Genomic DNA, 19,093 nt, shown 5'->3' with positions numbered 1-19,093 from the left:
CGATTTTGCCTTCAATGTGCCAATTTTAGGGGATATTTTTATTTTCTTTTTTTTTTTTGCCAGACTTATTAGGAGGGGTTTAGAAAGGATTTAAAAAGAAAAGGGAAAAAGGGAGACTCCCAGAGCTGAAGAGGGAGGAGGGTTCCAGTGATGGGGGTTGGGGGGGGGGGAGCAGGAGAGAGAGAAGGAGAAAGGGGAAAATGCTTAACGAAATATCCTTAGAAATGAAGTGCTGACTTTCTGTGCATCTGTGTGGCGAGGGGTTTTGCAGCTCCTGGAAGTCAGCTTGCAAAACCCAGAAGTGAACGGCAGGCGACCCGGAAGGTTTGAACCTCAGCCTTCACAGAGCAACCCAGACAGAGCAACCCAGCTGCTTCTTTTTTTTTTTTTTTCTCTCCTTTTTTTTTTTCCATCTTCCTTCTTGGGGTTGTATGTCTGTTGCCCCCCCAAAGCTGCAAATACCCACCCAAGGTCTGTATGCAAAAGCAAAATATTTCTCTCTCTTGTGTAGTCAAAAGACAAAAAGCCCAATACAAAACCGTCTCTCTTTCCTCTTTTCAAAAACTCCAGCAGGGGCTTTTCGCCATTGCAAGGGAAAGTAGTGCAGCAGCAGCATGCATGAAAGGAAAGGGCTGGAAACTGCTGATCGAGAAGGGCGCTTTGCATTTTCCTCCCTGCGTTCACGGTGCAAAAGTTGCAGTCAGTTGCTTTGCTTTTTTTTTTTTTTTTCAATGTACAAAATGCATGCTGAGTTTTAGCGACTCGCGCTTTCATAGGGCACTTTCCACCTTTGGAAAAAAAAAAAAAAAAAAAAAAAAAGAAGGATGTTGCTTTTTTTTTTTTTTTTTTTTTTTTCCTCCTGCTGTCGCATGCAAGGATCTGACGGCTCGGAGAAAAAAAAAACCCGGTGGCTGGGCCTTGCTCCCTCTGGTCGATCTCTTCGTCTTTCTCTCTTCTTCCTCTTTTTGGGGTCCGATGCGGATGGAGCTGTCTGGTCCACTTTCCTCTGTCCGGCCGCTCTTCTGCGTGCAAAGCCCGGCGTAGCTCAAACCGACCCTACATAAGCCGGGCTTAAAGCTGCTGTTCTGGAAGCCAAAGGACGCTTCCTGAGCCTTGCTGCAAATAAACTCCAATGCACGATTAAGGCTTTTCTTTTCTTCTTCTCCGAGGCCGATTTCTGCTCCCGATTTTCTGGCCACCTCTTCCCTGGCATTTCAGGCTTTCTCTCCTTTTTTTTTTCTTAAGCTCTGCAGAATATGGCGTCTGGGTCCTGTTTTAAAAATAAGCCTGGGCTGCCATTTTTGTTTTCCTTTTGTCTGAAAATGTTCATAAAATTGTCTGAGAATGTGGGAGAGGCTGCTGAAGGGGGAAAAATTGCCGGGAGGGGGGCTGCTGAAGGGTTTGGGGTTGGTTGATGTTTTAAGCAACTTTCTCTCTTTTTGTTGAATATTTTAATTAATTAAAAAACAAACAAACCCCAGCTCCGAACCGAGACGATGCCCCATTGCAACGGGGTGGCAGAATGCAATTGCACTGACACGATGGGAACATTTAACCTCAAAAGGTTTAAAGTGAACTTTCTTTTAAGTTTGGGGCTTTTGTTATTTGTAGGGCGAGGTTTTTTCCTTACAGAGAAAAGTTATGGTTTTCGTTTCATAGAACTAGTTTCTCAGGGGGAGGGAAACAAAGCTTTTTTGTGGTCTTTTTAACATGCAAAAGGACTAATTGTGGAAAAGCGTTTGCACTGTTATTTTCTTGTGCACAGACACGCGTATGCGTGTGAACGTGCAAAGTCAGGTAGTACTCGTGAAAATGTGATTTGGTGTGCAAATTTTGTCAGCTGGCCCTTTTTTTTAATGCTAAATTTCTGGATTGGGTGGCTTCTTTGAGGGAGGGGGACCAAAAGTTGTCCGCCCCCCCCCCTCCGATCCGGCTCCAGCTCTGGTTTTGCGCTTTGCACGCAGGGACCTGTAGTTTTCCCAGCCACCCGGGCAAAATCGCGAGGGCGCAAAACCCGGCCTGGAGTGGAAGTCGACGCGGCGCGGGGGGGATCCCGCGTGCCCCGGGCAAGGGAAGAGCTGCGTCTCGTTGCATTGGCGAGCTCGGGTGCGTGACAGGAGTTGCTTAGTTTCTTTTAGGGTCGATTTCCAATTTCTGGAGAAAACAATAATTCCCAAAACGGTTTAGGGCAGTTGGCTCAAACTCAAACCCTTTGCAGGGCCACATTTTGGACTTGTAGCTACTTGGAGGGCCTCAGACAAAAACTAGTTAATGTCTTATTAAAGAAATAACAATTTTGCATGAGGTAAAACTCTTTATAGTTTATAAATCTTTCCTTTTGGCTAAGTCTTAATAATAATATTGTCATTTAAAGCTAAAGAGACATAAGATCAAGAAAAGGTTTTATTTTACTTTTGTGATTATGATAAACATAGCGAGGGCCACATGTGGCCCCTGGGCCACAAGTCTGAGACCACTGAGTTAAGGGGAACAGTTGGGTTGGAGGGCAGAGGGGAGAACAGGACAATCAAGCCATTGTGATATCAATGATGAGGTTGGCTCTTATTGGTGGAATGAGGCATTATGACATCACAATCTGGGCTCTGCTTCCCAGAGACAAACATGTTAAGGCAGTGGTCTCAAACTCAAATCCTTTGCAGGGCCACATTTTGGATTTGTGGGTACTTGGAGGGCCTCAGAAAAAAATAGTTAATGTCTTATTAAAGAAATGAGGTAAAACTCTTGATAAATCTATATTGTCATTTATAGCTAGAGAGACAGATGATTGAGAAACTGTTTTATTTTACTTTTGTAATTATGATAAACATATCAAGGGCCTCAAAATAGGACCTGGCGGCTGCGAGTTTGAAACCACCGGTTTAGGATCTACTGGGTTGATTTTATACAGTAAATGTAGCTATTGTCAGTCAATGCTTTTTAGCAAGTTATTCCTGGCCTTCCTCGGGCAGGTTGCCCTTGTAGTAACCACCCCTTCTATCAATTGCAACCCTCTCTAGGGTGGGGTCTGGGAGACCTTTGGGCTAGTGCTGGAAGCAGGCATTCGTTGTGGTTGCCTTTGCAAGAATCTAGTGGCCAGAACACTCGAGGAGACCAACAGCCTCACTGGTTTTAGTAGCCAACACCTTGGGTGGGGGGAATCATAAGGTGTTTGTATGGCCGTTTGTCCAGGATGGTGGAGAACTGACGGGGAAGGCCATAAACACTGCTTGGACTAGGAGTGATAATCTTTTCGTAATTGACAACGGGGGCTTTTATCCCTGCAGTGTGGACCAGACTAACTGGACAGACTGGATGGGCCAATAAGTGTGGCTTCCCTCCCCCCCCCCATCTGCTGTGTTAGGGGCCTTCCTGTGGATTTGTGCATTTCCTCTGGAATGAGGGATCTAAGGCAGTGGTTCCCAACCCTGTCCTGGAGGACCACCAGGCCAATCGGGTTTTCAGGCTAGCCCTAATGAATATGCATGGAGCAGATTTGCATGCCTGTCACATCCATTATATTCAAATCTCTCTCATGCATATTCATTAGGGCTAGCCTGAAAACCCGATTGGCCTGGTGGTCCTCCAGGACAGGGTTTGGGGACCGCTGATCTAAGGAAATACTTCTTTATGGAAAGGATGGTGGATGGGTAAACAGTTTCCCGATGGAGGCAAAGACTGGATCTCGAAGGGAGAGGAAGGGATAGTGCTCCATTTTCTCTCTCCTCAAGTAAAACTGGATCATGCAGAGATAATCCTAAATTAGCAATACCTGAAGGAAATGTCAGATAGCAAGTAGGATCTTTGGCATTGTCAGTCTAAGTGGGCCTTATTTGCAGCCCTATAAGAATAGGGCTAGGTTTGCCTTCTGTTCTTATGAACCTTTTATTCTGTCTCTGGGATTGGGATTGTGGTCAGGAATCCTCAGGGCCACTTTAGTTGAACAAAAAGTAAACGTTATCCAGGAGACTTGGAAACACCCTCCTGGTGAATTCATCTCCTGGGGCCCACATAGAAGTCTTCTAGCTCCTGTAGTAGGGCCAAGCATCGGGTAATTCCCCCCTGTCGGGAGGGTTTGCCTCCTCAAAGACCTGGATGAATTTAAGGACGGAACATAGCTGAACTACAGAAAGCCATCAAAAGTTTCAGTATCCTGTGTGTGTAATGATTTGTGCATTTGAACAGACTTTATGTATGTGCAAATACTGTACTCTGAAAATAATTTGAGTGCTTGATTGATGGCTCAAGTAACATAAAATAATAGCTTATCGGAGGAAAAAAGAAGGCAAAATAATTTAGTTTCACCGCTCCAGAATCCATACATCCCCAAATCATCCTACCGAGGGCTACTCTTCAAATTCTGATTTAAAAAATTGATGACTTAAATCTCTGTATATAAAATTCAAGTCTTACAAAATTCAGGAAGCGAGTTTCAGAGGGTGGAAACTAAATAGCAGACAGCAGGAGAATGGATGAGTACTCTCAAAATCATCTTTCTTAGCATCAACTCCACTGTTCTGAAGCAATGGGTGTTATCCCTCCCTGCCAGCAGGTGGAGGTAGAGAAAAATGAATTCTGCCAATGGCATTGCTACTACTACTACTAACTATTTCTATAGCGTTGAAAGGCGTACTCAGCGCTGTACATTTTAACATAGATAGTCCCTGCTTAGAAGAGCTTACAATCTAACATAGACAGTCCCTGTTTAGAAGAGCTTACAATCTAACGTAGACAGGACATTTTAAGGTTGGGGAGATTATGGTAGAGGAAATGATACAGTGGGTCTAGGTAACTGACATTTTAACAAACAATAGACGGTCCCTGCTCAGAAGAGCTTACAATCTAATTTAGACAGGACATTTTGGGGTTGGGGAGATTATGGTAGAGGAAATGATACAGTAGGTCTAGGTTTCGGACAGCAGTGAGTGGGAGTTGAGTTGAAAACAGATTTTAAAAAGTGGGCTTTTAGCTTGGATTTGAACGCTGCCAGAGATGGAGCAAGACTCATTGATCCTGGCAGCCTGTTCCAGTCATACGGTGCTGTAAGAAAGAAGGGATGGAGTCTGGAGTTGGCGGTGGAGGAGAAGGGTACAGATAAGAAGGGCTTGCCCGATGAGTGAAGATCACGGGGGGAGGGGGGGGAACTAGGGGGAGGTAAGTGAGGAGAGATCGGGGGTGCTTCAGAGCAAATGCACTTGTAAGTCGGCAAGACAAGTTTAAACTGTATTCGGAAACGGACGGGGGGCCAGTGAAGTGACTTGAGGAGAGGGGTAATGTGAGAATAGCGGCTCTCACGGAATATGAGTCATGTAGCAGAATTTTGAATGGATTGAAGAGGCGAGAGACGGGTGCGCAGGAGGCCTGAGAGAAGTACGTTGAACTAGGGTGCTTCATGAACCAGAACAATAATTTTTGAATTCTTGATGGCTGTGTTTTACATAATTTGAAGATGGCGTAGATGGGACCTTGAATACCATTATGGAAAATATGGCAATAGTCCAAGCAAGTGGTAATTGGAAAAAATCCAAGTGCTAAGCACTGATCTATTTATCAGACTGAAAGATGGAATGAGCTAAACGCTAAAGGAAGATCTGTCTCCGCATATGTTACAATATGCATCTCAGTGATAGGGTTAGAGCAGTGGTCTCAAACTCGCGGCCCGGGGGCCACCTGCGGCCCGCCAGGTACTGTTTTGAGGCCCTCGGTATGTTTATCATAATCACAAAAGCAAAATAAAAGTTTCTTGATCCTATGTCTAGCTATAAATTACAATGTTATTATTAGGACTTAGCCAAAAGGAAAGATTTATAAACTATAAACCTTGTAACCCATTCTGAGCTACTGGGAGGATGGGATAGAAATTGAATTAAATAAAATAAAAGAGTTTTACCTCATGCAAAATTGTCATTTCTTTAATAAGACATTAACTATTTGTTTTCTGAGGCCCTCCAAGTAGCTACAAGTCCAAAATGTGGCCCTGCAAAGGGTTTGAGTTGGAGGAATCGCAAGGGAGAATTTTGTGTGACTTACAAACCAGGTTTTTGTTGCAAAGTTCTGAGCTCTTGATTATTTTTAACTTCAGATGTCTCAGGTCCTGGGTCGTTTTGAATTTCCCTTTTAGTCTCCTGAGCATAATACAGTGATCTGTTCCGGAAATGCCCTTTTCCCCCCCACATTTCTTTCAGAGATTGTTTTGTGGAGTGTAATAGAGAAGGACATGGGGACATATTTTTTCCCTGTCCCTGCAGGAACTTAGTTTCCCTGCCCCGTTCCTGTAAGCTCTGCCTTAACCGCACAAGCCTCAAATACTTAAGATTTTAAAGTGTTTGAGGCTTGTGCAGATGAGGACGGAGCTTAGGCATTGGTGGAATGAGGCATTATGACATCACAATCTGAGCTCTAGAATGTTGCTGTTTAGGATTTGAAAGCGTTTGAGGCTTGTGCGGATGAGGACAGAGCTTAGGCATTGGTGGAATGAGGCATTATGACATCACAAACTCAGCTCTAGAATGTTGCTACTTAGGATTTGAAAGCGTTTGAGGCTTGTGCGGATGAGGACGGAGCTTAGGCATTGGTGGAATGAGGCATTATGACATCACAATCTGAGCTCTAGAATGTTGCTGTTTAGGATTTGAAAGCGTTTGAGGCTTGTGCGGATGAGGACAGAGCTTAGGCATTGGTGGAATGAGGCATTATGACATCACAAACTCAGCTCTAGAATGTTGCTACTTAGGATTTGAAAGCGTTTGAGGCTTGTGCGGATGAGGACGGAGCTTAGGCATTGGTGGAATGAGGCATTATGACATCACAATCTGAGCTCTAGAATGTTGCTACTTAGGATTTGAAAGTGTTTGAGGGACGGAGCTTAGGCATTGGTGGAATGAGGCATTATGACATCACAATCTAAGCTCTAGAATGTTGCTACTTAGGATTTTAAAGTGTTTGAGGGACGGAGCTTAGGCATTGGTGGAATGAGGCATTATGACATCACAATCTAAGCTCTAGAATGTTGCTACTTAGGATTTTAAAGTGTTTGAGGCTTGTGCAGACGATGATGGAGCTTGCAGGAATGGGGCAGGGACAGGAAAAGAACATGCTGGGGGCAGGGTGGGAAAATGAGTTCCTCTGTGGATGGGGAGAAATTTGTCCCCATGTCATTCTCTAGTGTGTAATCTTGTGTCTGTGTAGGTTAATTTTTTAACTTCTGTCCCCTATAAAGGAAAACTTAGTAAGTTTAATTTATGTTAAGGAAGATTTTAATTTTGAAGTTAGGATGCCCTTTTTAACTGTCAGAGTACATGAGGCAGTGGAATCTCTCATCACTGATGGGATTTTAAAGTGAGCAGGACCGTCGCTTATCTGGAGTCTTAGTAGTGATTTTGGCCAACCTGCTACAATAGCAGGTCTACCTGTAAAGCGTTTGCATGTTGGAATAACAGAACTGGGCTAGATTATGTAATATTGGCAGTCCAATCCGACGGACCGTCTTTTTGAAATCGTTTCATTTCTGACTGCGATTGCGGCCCGTGGGATTTTACCGGCGATATTTGAGAATCTGACCCTAGGTCTCCAATTGCTTCACCTCTGGCTGTTCCATAAAGCTGTCCTTGATTTCATCAAGGAATTTTTATCTCCCAACATGCCCTGATTTACCCAGTCAGTATCGGGTAGTTGAAATCACCCATTATGATTGTGTTACCCAGCTTGCTAGCTTCCCTAATTTTTGATAACATTTCAGCATCTGTCTGTCCATTCTATCGCTATCCTTTGTTCCTCTTCACATGGAATTTCTACCCATAGGGCAGGGGTAGGGAACTCCGGTCCTCGAGAGCCGTATTCCAGTCGGGTTTTCAGGATTTCCCCAATGAATATGCATTGAAAGCAGTGCATGCAAATAGATCTCATGCATATTCATTGTGGAAATCCTGAAAACCCGACTGGAATACGGCTCTCGAGGACCGGAGTTCCCTACCCCTGCCATAGGGATTCCAATGTGTGTTTTGGCTCCTGGACAGATTTTAATCTATTTGATTTAAGGCCCTCCTTAATATTTAACGATATGCCTCCACCAATCCAATCCACCCTATCACTGCGAGATATAATTTGTACCCTGGTATGACAGCGTCCCATTGGTTATCTGCCTTCCACCAGGTCATGATTATCTTTTCATTTAGACCAGGGATCTCAAAGTCCCTCCTTGAGGGCCGCAATCCAGTCGGGTTTTCAGGATTTCCCCAATGAGAGCATTGTATTCTAATTCTCCCATCTTGTTTCTTAGGCTTCTGGCATTTGCATACAGACATTTCAAAACAATGTTTTGTCATTCCTATTTACAATTTGCTTAGCAGTTGGTGTGGATAATTTGCAATTTTTATACTTAAGTCTGCTCTGTATGTAAGGAAAGTTAGTCTACTGTGGGCCTCTGTTGCAACCTGTCTTCCCTACTATGATCATATCTTCTAAAGTTACCTTGTTCCAAACCATGCTTTTTTGAGTGACTGTCGGCCTTCTCCCAGTTTAAAAGCTGCTCTATTTCCTTTTTTAAACGTTGACACCAGCAGCCTGGTTCCACCCTGCATAAGGTGGCACCTATCTTTGCGGATATAGGCTTCCCCTTCCCCAGAATGTCACCCAGTTCCTGAGAAATCTAAAACCCTCCTCCCTGCGCCATCACCTCATCCGAGCATTGAGACTCTGGAGCTCTGCCTGTCTTTTGGGTCCTGCGCGTGGAACAGGGAGCACTTCTGAAAATGCTACCCTGGAGGTTCTGGATTTTAACTTCCTACCAAAGAGCCTACATTTGGCTTCCAGAACCTTCCTATAACATTTCCCTATGTCCTTGGTACCCACCCTAGACAGCAGGCTCCTTTCCAACACTGTCTGCAATCTTATCTAGGTGACCACCATCGCACCAGGCAGGAAACTGACCAAGCGATCCTCACTTCCACCAGCTACCCAGTTATCTACACTTCTCCCTCTGTATTCGCGGTGGTTAGGGGAATATTAAAAAATTATTAAAATATTAATATTAAAAAAACGCAAATAATATTTGGGCCGATTCTGCCCCTAACCCCCACTTCCCCCGGCTATTTTAAGCCCTGAAAGCCCCCTCTTAAGCCTTACCTGGTGGTCTAGCGGGTTTTCAGGCAGGAGCGATCTTCCCACGCTCCTGCCCCATGCAGATCGTTCACAGGAAATAGCTGCCTTGAGCTCCCGTAGTCTCTCGAGCCATTTCCTGTGAGCGATCTGCACGGGGCAGGAGCGTGGGAAGATCGCTCCTGCCCCGAAAACCCACTAGACCACCAGGTAAGGCTTAAGGGGGGGGCTTACTGGGCTTAAAATAGCCTGGAAAATGAATTTTGTGGTTTAAAACCATGAATAAGCGAATCCGTAGATACGGAAACAGCGAATCCGGAGGGGGAAGTGTACATGTAAGTCTTTTCCCTTAGACCAGTAGTCTTGAATCTTTTTGATGTAAAGGGGCCCAATATGAATACGAGAAAACTCTGAGAGCCACCAAAATATTTCTGTCAGTTTGAAAGTGGCCCCCACAATATTAGGTGGTAGGGGTTAAGTGAAAGGCGTACTGACAAACGCCAGGTCCCAGGTTCAGTTCCTTCACAGAAGTTTCATTGACCCTGGCATGGGAAGGCAGATAGACCCTTAGTGCAGGGAAACTGTTTTAAGTAGCCCTGATTGATATATTTTAAGTTTCCCTGCACTAAGGGTCTATCTGCCTTCCCATGCCAGGGTCAGATTGATATAATCTCCCAGAGGCCTCTAGGCTGACAATTTCAAGCTATACTAATTAAATATTACTCTAGCTTAGACATGCAGTACGGTCCTGATCTCCTGTGGTTATAGGTCCTACTCCATGCTTGGCCTATGGCAATTGTTTTTCCAAACATTTAGGGGGGAAATTCATCAAGGTACACTAACCAATTTAATTCACATTGAACCCTTAGACACCCATAGGAATATAATGGGCGTCTTAGCGGTTAGCGCCTCTTGGTGAATTCCCTCCTTAGTGCGCTATCCAAGTAGGCAAGATTGAGGGTGATGCATTTGAAGAGTACCGTATATACTCGAATATAAACCGAACTGAATATAAACAGGAGGAAAAAAAGGTTGACTCGAATATTAACCAGGGGGGGGGTTTAATAGTCAAGTGCAGTGCCTTGCCCTGCCAGGCTCTGCACCCAGCCCCCCTCTATTCCAGGCAGGTTCTGTACCCTGTCCTACCTCCCTCCCGATGACTTGCAGGCCTCCACCGTGGGAGGGGGGGGCGGGGTTGTGCTGACCTGAATATAAACCGAGACCCCCATTTTTTTGGTTTAAAAATCTCGGCTTATATCCGAGTATATACGTTATTTTAGCCAACTCTTTGAGGGCCACAGTGGAGGACTTTGGGGAGACCACATATGGCCTGCGGGCCATGCATTGGCGACCATTTGAGCTGGGGTCCAGAAAAGTGTTTCCCAGCCCTTTCCTGGTGGATCACCTACCTTGTCAGGTTGTCAGGAATGCCATTGTGAACATAAACGATGCAGATTTGCAGACATTGTAAACCAAATACAAAGCATGGACATCCTTCTCATGCATGTTATAATAGCTCAAGAACTAGACTGGGAGGGCTTGGGAAAAGGGGGTCTAGAGTAGTGGTTCCCAAACCTGTCCTGGGGTTCATTTGTGATCATTTGGGATTCATTTGTGATCATCTAATGAATATGCATGAGAGAGATTTGCATACCTGTCACTTTTATTATATGCAAATCTCTCTCATGCATATTTATTAGGGATATCTTGAAAACCTGACTTGCTGGGGGTCCCCCAGGACAGGTTTGAGAACCACTGGTCTAGAGGTAAAAAGCTGTGCAACCCTGTGACAGTTTTCGTCCTGGAGTACCCCTCCCCCCTTGCCAGTTGGGTTTTCAGGATATCCACAATGAATATGCATGAAAGAAATTTACATATAATGAAGGTACTGGATGTAAATCAAGTGTGTGTGTGTTCATTGTGGATATCCTGAAAACCTGACTGGCAAGGAGGCAACTCCGGTCCTCGAGGGCCGGAATCCAGTTGGGTTTTCAGGATTTCCCCAATGAATATGCATTGAAAGCAATGCATGCAAATAGATCTCATGCTTATTCATTGGGGAAATTCTGAAAACCCGACTGGTATTCCGGCCCTCGAGGACCGGAGTTGCCCACGCCTAGGCTAGGAGGTACTTCAGGACCGGGTTAGAAGACAAAAATCAAGGAACTCATAAGAACATAAGAAATGCCTTCACTGGATCAGACCTTAGGTCCATCTAGACCGGCGACCCGTGCACACGGAGGCTAAGCTAGGTGTTCCCTGATGAATACCTTGTTTACCCATATCCCTCAATGTGATTCACAAGAAGGTGTGCATCCAACTGGCCCTTGAATCCCTGAATGGTGGTCTCCGTCACAACCTCGTTTATCAAAGGGCAATTGAAATCAGAGGACTTGAAGCAAATCTCTGTTTAGTTGATGTTCTTTGCAGATGAGCACGGGAGATGCAATGGGGCCTTGGGTCCTCTCCAGCGCTCAGCCTAGATCTTTCTGTTTATAGATTGTAAGCCACCCGGAGGGCATGCGCTGTTGGGCGCGGTAGAACATTTTAATAGAACTTGAAACTTAAAGCAAACTGGCAGGTGAAGTCTCTGACGCCATGTGCTGGGGCTCTTAAGCTAAGCGGGCTCACTGGGCACGTAGGGCAGGTCCCACACTTGGTGTAATTCCCTCTCGCTGCTTTGTTTTATTTCTCTTCTCCCTCCGGAACCGTTTCTTCTGAATTTTTTTTACCACATCCAACAGCTCCTCCCTCTCCCCTCAAAAAAAGGAAACAAATGATATTCCAACAGCTCCTCTTCAGGACCTGCACTCGCTGGTTTTGGTGGCTCCAGGAACATCCAAACGGACCTGCTCCTTCCCACCGGGGCCCAATTGTTTGACTTCCTTGGAGTTGACGGTTCGATTTTTTCATTTGTGATCATCTTGCTCTGTACATATTCGGTGAGGGTCTGTCTGTCTGTTGTTTGTGTGTGACTGAGATGCGTTCTGTTTTGCTTGCTGTTTTCTGTGTACAATTCTAGCAGTCCAACTTGCTCTGCTAGAGTGTTGGCGTATTGGTGTGGTAGGGTCCTAAGTAATATTTGTGGTGCTGCCTATTAGATAGGTTCTGTGTTGTTTGAATCATCATACAAATTTGAGTGGCAGGTTTGCTACATGTATAAAGAGTTAGGATTTTTCAGGTTTGTATTAAAAATGAAAAAGATCTTCTTTCTTTTAAAAAATCCTTAAAAACGCACCTTTTTAAAGATGCTTTTAATACTCAATATTAATATTTTTATTTTTTAATTTTTTAACTACCCCCGTTTCCTTCTGTTTTTTCCATATTTGTTTTTCTCGATATAACAGATGTAACCTTTGCCCTTCTTCCCTCCCCAGTTCAAGTCTGTCTTGTCTTAAATTTGATGTTAACGAATTTTTAATTTGTATCTTTATAATCTTATCCCTTTTTTACTTGTGTACATCGCTTTGTAAACAGATTCAGCGATACATCAAATATTAATAAACCTTGAACCTTGAACTTCCCCCTCTGTTTTCGTGGGGGTTCGGGGCAGAGCCGGCCCGCGAATATGGAAAAACCGCAAATAATATTCAGGCCGGTGCTGCCCTTATCCCCGACTTCCCCCAGCTAATTTTAGCTCTGTAAGTACCCCCTTAAGCCTTACCTGGTGGTCTAGCGGGTTTTCAGGCAGGAGCGATCTTCCCACACTCCTGCCCCGTGCAGATCGCTCACAGGAAATGGCTGCCTTGAGCTCCGTAAGTCTCTCAGGCCATTTCCTGTGAGCGATCTGCACGGGCTCGTGAAGTAAAAGTAAAAAAGTAATGTTTCCGGCTCTGCCAGGCACGGAGGGCCTGCGCCTGTGTAGACCATCTACAGGCAAAGAAGATGGTCTGCGCTGGGATCGCTGGCGAGCGATCCGTGCAGTCGGTTGGGAGCATGATTTTGATCGCCCTCATTTGCATGAGGGCGCTTCGTGAATCAGCCCTCCCAGGCCACGGATCGGATCTGATCCAATCGGTGGCCTTAGTGAATCTAGCCCATAGTCATTATATTAGGTTAAAATCTAGACAAAATCGGACAAGGACAAACTTGGTACAAAAGGGAAAGAAACATATTTGGGAAAATACAGTTCGGATTACAGGGGGAAATATCCTTAGCCTTATTTGACTTCGAATCTTAAGGTTCTTATCATTAAGAATAAGTGATCTTAGATTTAAACTTCAAATGCGTCTTTATACAAGAAAGATATCAGGGAGCTCTTGAATCTGTCCAGAGACGGCACATCAAAAAAATAAAAAGTTAAGAAAATGTGAATAGGAGGGGGGAAGGGGAGGTGGAAGTGGGGGGAAAGGAGGTGGGGGTAGTAGGGGGATTGATTTAGGTAATATGAAAATATATTTTGAAGGAATGATAGAAATATGTATGTATCTATTATAATTGTGGATCTATTTGAAATGAAATCTATTTGTATTATATTATATTTAATTATTTCCTTCAATAAAATGTTATATATTAAAAGATAGGAAAATATATCGGCATGTATGCAAGAAACTATAATCCTGTCAAAGTTGTTTATGGGTAATTGCGTGTCAACTGGTCCAGTTTCAAAGAGGGTCTCCTCCACTCGACATCTTATGCAGATACAAAAACGTGGCCCAAATAAAGGGACCAAAAACATAAGAACATAAGAATTGCCGCTGCTGGGTCAGACCAGTGGTCCGTCGTGTCCAGCAGTCCGCTCCCGCGGCAGCCCTTAGGTCAAAGACCAGTGCCCTAACTGAGACTAGCCCTACCTGCGTACGTTCTGGTTCAGCAGGAACTTGTCTAACTTTGTCTTGAATCCAAAAATCTACAACTAATAGTTACAAAAATCAAAACAAAAATAAAGGGACCCCTTACGCTGGACCTAGTTGAGCCCAGGCCCCAAAACTTTGGATTTCTTCACTAGAGGTCCCAATGAACTTTGAGGTGGTCGGGTTGGGAGCTTTGGACCACTTGACATTTAAAAGTATTGGCGAAAGTGGTGGTCCCTTAGGGTATTCCATCCGTTAGGTCTAATATTTGAGATTCCCCTGTTTCTGTCTAAAGCTGTTCCATCTACTCCCACTTTTTCCAATCTATCCAACATTGCAGCATAATAAGTCAGCATATCGGAGGTTGTCATTAGGTCCAGCAGAACTAGCAATCCTGAATCTTTATGATCTAAGCATCTATGCCGTTCAAACCAATGAGCACACACTTTAGAATATCTTTTCTTTAACGTGAGGCAAACACCCTTGGCTCCTGAGAAAAGTAAAGAGTCATAGGATAGGTGGCAAAGTTTAGTTGTGGATTAGGAATTGGTTATTGGATAGAAAACAGGGTAGGGTTGAATGGTCATTTTTCTCAATGGAGGAGAGTAAACAGTGGAGTGCAGCCGGGGTCTGTACTGGCACAGGTGCTATTTAATTTATTTATAAACAATCTGGAAATTGGAACGACAAGCGAGGTGATTAAATTTGCGGATGACCCTAAACTGTTCAAAGTTATCAAAACGCATGCGGATTGTGGAACATTGCAGGCAGACCTTAGGAAATTGGAAGACTGGGCGTCCAAGTGGGCAGATGAAATTTAACGTGGACAAATGCAAAGTGATGCACATTGAGAAGAATAACCTGAATCACAGCTACCGGATGGTAGGGTCCAACTAGGGGTTAGCTTCCAAGAAAAGGATCTGGGTGTCATTGTAGACAATACGATGAAACCTTCCGACCAGGGTGGCCAAAAAAAGCAAAAGATGCTAGGAATTATTAAGAAAGGGATGGCTTACAAGACTAAGAATGTTATAATGCCTCTGTATCGCTCCATGGGTGCAACCACATCTGGAGTATTACGTTTAATTCTGGTCTCCTTATCTCAAAAAAGATATAGCAGCACTAAAAAAGTTTGCAAGAAGAGCGACCAAGATGGTAAAGGGAATGGAAGTTCTCTCGCATGAGGAAAGACTAAAAAGGTCCACCCACGATCCACCCTTAAACATTCCTAAGTTTATTAAAATACAGCATAGAAAAGAACTCCATCAATATATAGGAACAGATCTACACAATCATTAGGTACAATTTTATATTACTGTTTTGGATTTTTTTTTGCAAGCAAATCCTTGATCGTCTCCCTGTACGTCAGTAAATATGATCATTCTACGGGACAGAAGGTTAAACAAATATGTCTTCAAAAGTTTCTTAAAAGACTTAAAATTTAATTCCAAATGGATCTGTCTTGGCAATTGATTCCATAGATTTGGCGCCAAACAGAAGAAAGCTTTAGATCTAGTCAATTTCCTCTTTCTTCTTTTAATTGAAGGTACTTTCTGGTAGGCGACTTGGACTAGGCCCTACTGCAGTGTATCGCATACTGTGTGCCTCCTGAGATTTCAGGTGTGCCGCGACACATTGGCGAGGAGGAGAGTTATTCGCGCCGGCGAGAGGCACGTCCTGTAGGAAGTCAGCCGGTGCGGATGACTCTCCTCCTGGCCGGTGTCTCCTCCTCCCGGATCCCTCCGCCGAAGTGGGTCGTAGCCAGATGGGCCTCTGCGCACATCCGGGTGCCTTCCAGCTGGGGCACTGGATTTAGCGTGCCGCCGGCCGGAAAGTTTGCGAGACACAGCCCTACTGCGTTAAGTGCCTACCACCCAATTAATTTTTAATTTTGCTCATTAATGGTGCTAATTAAAAAATTAAGTTAAGCGTTTAGATTGGCTGGGTGTAGAATCTGAGCCAGGTCTCTGCGGTATGCAGGCATATTGTTGTGTTAACAGCACTGTGCTCTATAGTGATTTGGGGGTCGCTAAATTCAAAACTGACCTTCATTGCTTGCTATAATGCAAAAATTAACATTTTCACTATATTTTCTAATGCTTGGAGTAAATGTTAGAACGATCTCTGAAATATTCAAACAGTTTGCCTCAAATTAGATTTTTAAGCTAAAGTATTTATTTTAATGATGATGTAATAATGTGCTCTATATAATTCAATTATTATGGGTGAGGAGGCGGAACTGGAACATGCAGTTCTATTGCATCATCGGCGGTTTTCACGCTTCATCAGCGCCGGTGAGATTAAGGGCTCCTTTTACTGAGCTGCGATAGCGTTTTCAGCGCAGCACAGACTTTTAGGGCGCGCTCAACCCGCGCTACGCGGCTAGAACGAATGCCGGCTCAATGCTGGCGTTAGCATCTAGCGCTTGGGGCAATTCTGCGCCCGCTAAGTGCGCGCTAAAACCGCTACCGCAACTTAGTAAAAGGAGCCCTAAATTGTCGATTTTTGTATCAGGGTTTTGCTTCTTAGTTAAATCGGCGCAATGCGTTACATTATGACTTTTCTCATGCTATAAATATTTGCGATTTGCTCAAAAACTGTACCTGATAGGAGAAAACTGAAGTCAAATTCTATAAAGTAAACCTCAGAGAATAGTTAAGCTCTGGAACGCGTTGGCCAGAGGTTGTGGTAAGAGCGGATAGCGTCGCTGGTTTTAAGAAAGGTTTGGACAAGTTCCTGGAGGAAAAGTCCATAAGTTTGTTATTGAGAAAGACATGGGGGAAGCCACTGCTTGGCCTGGATCGGTAGCACGGAATGTTGCTACTCTTTGGGGATTCCACATGGAATGTTGCTACTCTAGGATTCCGGAATCTTTCTATCTTTGAGATTCTGCATGGAATCTTGATACTCTTGGGGTTCCAGAATCTTGCTACTCTGAGATTCTGGAATGTTGCTTCTCCTTGGGCTTTGGCCAGGTACTAGGGACCTGGATTGGCTACCGCGTGATTCAGGCAAAGATAGGCCCGTGAAACCCTAGCCCCCATTTCCAGTGCTGTGTTTCACATTAGCACGATTCTGAAACTGGCGCTGATCCAGTGAAGTGGCCATGATTGCTGGAATCAAACCTCCCCCCCCCCGCCCCCCCCCAAGCAAAGCAAAAGCATTTTAATGCTTCGTTGTGGTATTTTTCAGTAAAGCCTCTGGAAGAAATGTTATTAAAACCAATGAAGACCTTCGACAGGGAAACCTTTAGCCCAGTATCCCGCAAACATTCTCGAGGCACGGCACACTAAACGTAGTGGCCGTGGCTCGAATGCGCGGACTTTGCCATGATTACGTCGCGCTCATGGGCCCTGAGGTGCCAGCAGGAGGTGCTAGCGCCGGCTGATTGCTTCTCGCTGTGAGAGGCGCGTTCCTTTAGGCCATCAGCTGGCGATCTTGAAATCTCAGGAGACGCACAATTTGGGATGCGCTGCTTTAGAAGAATAATTTAATTCGTGGCTAACCTGCCTCATAAACCCCCTCCCCTCCCTTTTACAAAACTGCTCAAGAGGTTTTTAGCGCCGGCCAGCGGGCTGAATGCGCTGCTTCGACCCTTACAGGAACTCGAAGAGCGTCGGAGTAGTGCAGAGTATTCAGTGCGCTGAACGGCGCTAAAAACCTCTTGCCTGGTTTTGTAAAAGGGGAGGAGCATTTGGAACAGTGATTTCCAGGGTTCTTATCCTTTCGTAGACACCCCCAGCATATATTCCCCAAACCAGAACTAAAATTTGAGCCTTGCATTAATCTCCCCTTGCACTCCCACTTCCTTCATCTTCACTGCCCCGCCTCCCCTACAGCCCCCCCACCGCCCAAATAGTGAGATCCTGGGGGCTAAATGTCCCCGGGATTTTGTTTCTCTGACGCAAAGCGTTGATTTCCTCTGCTGACCTGTTTTGTTTCCTCCTGTGTTATGGTTTTCAATGTTGTTTTAAAGGGAGAACTGTAAGTGATGACTTTCTTCCCCCTGCGGATTCTCCAGGGCCAGTTTAACCACTAGGCAAATTAGATGGTCGCCTAGAGTAGCAACTTCTGGGGCGGGTGGGAGTCTGAGGCAGCCGTGAGAAGCTGTAATCCAAATAAAACAGTAAAGTCCAGAGAGTTAATCAGACTTAAAGAGCCATTGTTGGGTATTTTTCCCACAATAGGGTGGCTTACTTGATAAATATGGCTTTTCGAAATTGCTCCTCATTACCTATGTTTAGAAGTGTTTGATATTGGAGAATGACATGGGGACAAATTTGTTCCCGTCCCCCGCAGTAACTCAATTTCCCCTTCCCGTCACCATGAGTTTTGTCGCTATTCCTGTGCCGGCCACGTTCCTGGAAGCTCTGCCTTAACCGCACAAGCTTCGGCACTTATGATTTTAAAGTGTTTGAGGCTTGTGCAGATGAGGACGGAGCTTAGGCATTGGTGGAATGAGGCATTATGACATCACAAACTCAGCTCTAGAATGTTGCTACTTAGGATTTTAAAGGGTTTGAGGCTTGTGCAGATGAGGACGGAGCTTAGGCATTGGTGGAATGAGGCATTATGACATCACAAACTCAGCTCTAGAATGTTGCTACTTAGGATTTTAAAGGGTTTGAGGCTTGTGCAGATGAGGACGGAGCTTAGGCATTGGTGGAATGAGGCATTATGACATCACAAACTCAGCTCTAGAATGTTGCTACTTAGGATTTTAAAGGGTTTGAGGCTTGTGCAGATGAGGACGGAGCTTGCAGGAATGGGGACGGAACAGGAAAAGAAGTTGCTGGGACGAGACGGGAAAATGAGTTGCTGCGGGGACGGGGAAAAATTTGTCCCCCTGCCATTCTCTATTTGATATGTCCATGTCGACAGGATTATTCTGGAATGGATGACTTGGGGATAGCATCGTTGTTGAGTTTAATTATAAAAATTTGAGGGCATCTAATAAATTTGCATCTCTCTCTCTGTCTCTGCTTTTCTATATCCCTTTCTTGGATGAGCCACTTTTGCCTTTTCTCCCCGCTCACTCCTTTTGCCTCCTGGTATCCTGTTAACCCTTTATTTTCCCATAGCTCTGCTCTCCCTGTACCGCTTCCGAAGCTGCTGCCTTCCAAATACATGCCCTCCCGATGGTATATTCCTGACGCTGCATGCCTTTTGAGTTCTCTCATCTGCTACATTTTGTGTTTACGTGAAAA

General features: G+C 44.7%; 1 protein-coding gene across 6 annotated transcripts in view; it reads left to right on the top strand.

The window, feature by feature from the left end:
• Positions 1–362: 362 nt before the first annotated feature.
• Positions 363–19,093, top strand: part of ZNF362 (zinc finger protein 362) — a 43,957-nt gene continuing 25,226 nt past the window's right edge. For 2 of the 6 annotated variants that reach the window (XM_033921485.1, XM_033921480.1), the window contains exon 1: positions 11,201–12,035. The gene's annotated coding sequence lies outside the window, so the exon portion shown is untranslated. The other 4 variants (XM_033921483.1, XM_033921481.1, XM_033921484.1 and 1 more) reach the window with 4 other exon arrangements.

Source organism: Geotrypetes seraphini, chromosome 15 (genome assembly GCF_902459505.1).
Source record: "Geotrypetes seraphini chromosome 15, aGeoSer1.1, whole genome shotgun sequence".
In the NCBI taxonomy this organism is placed as follows: Eukaryota; Metazoa; Chordata; class Amphibia; order Gymnophiona; family Dermophiidae; genus Geotrypetes; species Geotrypetes seraphini.
The sequence above is the reverse complement of the archived record's forward strand: the minus strand, read 5'-3'. Positions and strand labels throughout refer to the sequence as shown.